The sequence below is a fragment of the Macrobrachium nipponense genome, chromosome 11, assembly GCF_015104395.2.
Source record: "Macrobrachium nipponense isolate FS-2020 chromosome 11, ASM1510439v2, whole genome shotgun sequence".
In the NCBI taxonomy this organism is placed as follows: domain Eukaryota; kingdom Metazoa; phylum Arthropoda; class Malacostraca; order Decapoda; family Palaemonidae; genus Macrobrachium; species Macrobrachium nipponense.
The window spans coordinates 41,060,480-41,065,472 of NC_061087.1; the positions used below are offsets into that span (position 1 = coordinate 41,060,480).

The window sequence follows — 4,993 nt, forward strand, 5'->3', positions numbered from 1 at the left end:
GGTCGTGCAATCAGCACCTATTCATTCCTTTCGACTCATATTTGACTGAAATTTTAGGAACATCTCTGTTACTACGTGTTATTGCTGGATTACGCCAAATCCCAAGTTTCAGTATTAATATTATAATAATGAAACGTATGCCTCAGAAGAGGAACAGTTAAAAAGGTCTTACAGATATAGGTTTTGTAAATGAAGAAGAATATTCGAGAAATTCCAAGGATTAAGATGATACATTACGTTTCTTAGGTGTTGTTATTCAAATAAACATCAAAGACTTTGGCAATACAGAACGGACTGGGTGAGGTAAAAGTTTCTTTGATATCTCAGGTGACTTCTTAGACTAGTAATATTCGAATGAATGACATCAATCATGACAACCAAAGAAAATGTTCTTCCCTTGGGCATGCATTGCATACGTGCCTAAAAGAACGTAGTCCAATGATATAATGTAATCATAATAAGAAATTAAGAATCCTGCGTGAACCTGTTTTTTAATATATGTATATATCATACATAGACAGCAATTTAAGAAGCTATTCAGAATCTGGAGGTTAGCAATCAGCCAAAGAGGCCGCCTCCAAAACCCACACCGAGTCCTCCGTAGCCGAAACCAGGGCCATAACCGCCTCCATATCCTGGGTAGAAACCTCCTCCAAAACTTGGATAGTATCCCCCGTATCCACCTGGGTAATAGCCTCCGCCAAATCCTGGAAATCCGAATCCGTGGCCAAAGCCTCCTCCAAGCCCGAAGTGTTTGGAAAAGCCCCCTTTTCCAAACAGAGGTTGAGCGTCGACGAAGATGGACCCAAGCACTCCCATCAGCAGAAGTACAAGTGGCAGCTTCATGATGAGTAATCTGTTGGTAAGGTTAATTAAAAGATATTATTTTTCAGTGTCAAAATAAAAAAAGAATAAATTAGAAAATGAATACAGTAATAAGCAAGTTTCTTAAAACTGAATGTTTTGCAAACAGCATTTTTTTAACTGTTTAGTGGGAGTGGCAGAAGTGTTAGGAGTTAGGATTTTCCTTTGGAACGCCTCCTTAACGCAAATGTTATTAAATTCAGATGCCACAGAATCATCGTATAAAAAGGGGGATCGTTTTCCGTTGATTAACAAGTCACTGGCTAAAATGGGACCTGAAACGATGCAGACTGCGAGACGCTATTGCTGAGGTGGATCTAACGGCTTAGGAAATAAACGAACGGAAGAAGAACTAAATATGAGACCTGGATTCCAAAGCAAGAAATGTTAGAAGTAATGTGAACGCTCAAAAAGACTAGGTCACTAGTAGGAATTTATCCAATTTTTGAAGAATTTGGTAATAATTCGACAATTAACAAGTTAATGCTACTGATATGCAAAGAGGATTGCCTCATCAACGCAAACAGATCTGAAATAAACTGAGTATCAAAGGATAGATATTTGGGCATTTAAGTTTAGAAAAGCATGAGATGAAAAAGTTAGAGAAACGAAGAAGGCCAAACGAGTAAGATGTAGACCAATAGAAATTATGCGCCCGGCGATGAGTGAAACTAAAAAGGTTTTTGTCTCCGATTCACAGGTTCTTCATTTGTACATGACAGGTGCGTGGACTGGCTTTCTTGTCCTTACAAGAGGCCTTAGTAATGAATTATAAATTTTCATATTGACACACCACTTGATTCAAAATTTCTTGTTGTTTACCAAGAGTAAACTTGATTCAACACCAAATTTGTCTGTACTCCGGACGTGGAAAGTTTTGTTAGCAGCTGGTAATATTTCATGAAATTTGTTTTATCTGTTTATTGCACCATTATTTGAACAGGATACTCTCAGAGATATAATGGTACATCATACGGAGTCATCACAGTCTGCGTTCTTACTTAAATACCCATGTTTTTCACTGCTTTGATACTCAATGGATTACACTTTGAGGTACAAGCTGTCTCCATGATCGGTTATTAAGCTTTATTACTCTTAAATTTTAACCTTTATAACTATGCATGTTTTGATGAATTGTTTCAATGGAATCTTAGTCTTTTAATTTGCGTCTTGGCCAAACTTTAAACATACGTTTCCTGTGCGTTTGTGTTGCTTTGGTTCAGAAATTTGGCATCAATGATGCAGACGACAGAGGGAAACAAACCGATACAAGTTTCACTGCAAATATCTGAGATGACGAACAGAAAGAAAGTAACATCATTTATACAAACCACGATTCCTTGACTGTCCCAAAGACACAATAAAAATAAAAATGACTGAAAAATACGAGAAGACAAACATTTTATACTCGGTAAAAGCTAAAACGTCCTAGAAAATTCAGAGAGGACGCGACTGTCTTTCGTGTGATTTGTATAATTAATCGAAATTTCTAGTTTTATTGAAATAATGCAATTATCATTTTTGTTCAGCACCTTTCCTGTGGAGCAACACGATTTAATGAGGGACGCGTTGCCGATTTAACCTTCCATCTGCTCGCGCATTTTCCATTTGTTTACACATTTTCTTATTTTTTCATTCCTCTACACTAAACCGCTATTTTAATCGTATGAAATCACTCTGCTCTCAGGCATCACAGGAGAGAGAGAGAGAGAGAGAGAGAGAGAGAGAGAGAGAGAGAGTTGCGGATGCTGGGCCAATAATCCAGAGGTCCGTGGATCGTAACCAAACTCTGCTACCATATAGTACCCAGGGAGGTGAAGGAGACGTCAGTTCTTCAAACAGGAACTTTGTTAACTAAAACATACACGGTGAGTCGGTGACTGGAGTACCGCACTAGGTAGTCACCGCCCACTGGAGCAATACCAAAGCTCGAGTCTCAAGACACCAAGGCTACGAGGAAACAAGCAATAAGGATTGTTAGAGCACATAATGAATTTTCCAGCAATTGGTGAACTCTGGTTTCCTTTCTCAAAAAAACGCGGTACATGCAAAGAATTTTTTCTTTAAATTCTTTAACATTTCTATTAAATTTTCGTCTCCTCTACGCTCTTATCACTCTAAGTATGATACTATTGTTTACAAAAATCTCATTTGTCTTAGTCATCTGTCACATTACACTACTTGTTAATCTATCTTGAATTAAACAGATCAATTTTGTTTTTTCAAGATTTTCATTAAATATTTTGTAATATTCACTACATGTTCTATATCATCTTAATCTACTATTTTGCTCTTGTTTTACTTGATATCCGAAAATGGTTATCATTTCCTTCCCGGTCCAGTTGCTGACCACAAAGCTGGAATTTCTTCCTGAGTCTCCCACGAAAGGGATCCCGTTTTCTGACTCGTGTGAAATCATGTTACCAACACCCTTACGGGCTGCTCTGTGAGCAAGAGCCCGTGCTGACACAAGGTCAGCTTAATCATAAACAACAACAACCAACACCCAAATTACCTCTAGAATACTTCTTTGAACTACCCTAACTAAATCCAACCTAACCTAACTTACGGACATGAAAAAAAAGGCTGGTGCAATACTAGTATACATCTCTGGAATTTGCCTCATATCGTTCTACCTTATGTGCACTGAACTTGAAGCAACCCTTAGTTCTTACCAATTTTTCTGCCTTTGGTATATACAACAGAGAAAGTATCTGAAGAAGTATTGCGTAATGAAAACATACATTACGAGGTAGCCATACGTACATGCTTACAATAAGAATGCTATACACACACATACTCAAGTACTCATACACACACACAAGCATACAGACACTGGTATATATACACACACACACACATATATATATATATGCATATATATATGTGTATATAATATATGTGTTATATATATATAATCTATATATATATCTATATATATATATATATATATATATATATATATATATCAAAGTGCAAGACGTTTTCTTTTAAGAAAAGCAACATTTTGAACACAGGCAGTTGTCCAGGGAACTGAAGGCTGCTGAAAGTCCCAAAGTAGATTCTTACCTTTTGCTGATGTTAAGCTAACACTCATTTACGGTCATTTCAGTAGGATTCACAGCCTCAGAAAGCATCGATGACGTCGAGTACTTTTCTGTTTCACTTTTGTGAGCATCCTAAAGACATTAATTAGGGAGCACGATAGACTAATGTTCCAAGAGAATAACACGCTCCTGAACTTGCTCCTACGCTACTTTTATATTAGAAACAATACAGAAAGGCAAGATGGATTCTTACCAGAACTCTGCCAAGCGGGGCTCGTCGGGGAAAGGAGGAGGAGGAGGAGGAACGGCTCTCACTAACTTCCCTCGACGGCTCTCCAGCCTTATATATACTCTGATAACTCTCAGGCCGCTTATTCTTGGCGGCACGGTGGTAGCCCAAGAGACGCCCTTCCGGAATTCCCAGTGTTGAGGGACAGAGGGAGTTCGCCCAAATCGGTGGTGCTAACTTCTTAAATCCGGTTTTTCGTTCCCTCGTCTCATTTGCATGCCGTCTGAGAAGGGAAGATGGCGATGCATTTATTTCTTTGCAGCTTTAGCTTTACTGAATGACAACAATTCATGTCCACTGGCGCTAGAAATGTTTTTAGACTAAACAAGGAAAATGTAGATCTAATTTTCCAAGAGACATTCATAACGTTCATGCATGTTTTATAAATATGTTAGCATGACTCTATCACAATTTGTATATTACAGTTGCTTGTAAGCATTATATCTCACAGTGGTTCTTGTATAAAAATAAGAATATCGTTACCAGTTAGCATCCTTGCAGATTTTTCACTGACCTTCCCTCACTGACGTTACATGTTTATAAAGCTATTCATCTGAGGTAGGTTGATCCTAATTAGTCCACATATTCATGTGGACTAATTAGGTTTATAGAAGCTCCAGGAGTATTTCATACCTTATTACTTCACTGGCGTCGATGACCATAGTCGTAGTAGGAGAAAAAAAAATGTACCCCCAGGTTTTTTTATACAGTATGAAACTCTCAGCACGGCCTGTGAAACTCTTAGCCGCGGCCCCTGAAGCTCTTTGACACGGTCCGGTGGTGACCTGTGTTG

At 38.2% G+C, this 4,993-nt stretch overlaps 1 long non-coding RNA gene across 1 annotated transcript; it reads right to left on the bottom strand.

Moving 5' to 3' along the window:
• Window positions 1-238: 238 nt before the first annotated feature.
• LOC135205484 (uncharacterized) lies at window positions 239-4,392 on the bottom strand. Its single transcript, XR_010312542.1, has 2 exons — window positions 4,165-4,392; window positions 239-856 (listed from the first exon to the last, which is right to left on the bottom strand). It is a non-coding gene; the product is annotated as an uncharacterized LOC135205484 (long non-coding RNA).
• Window positions 4,393-4,993: the final 601 nt, after the last annotated feature.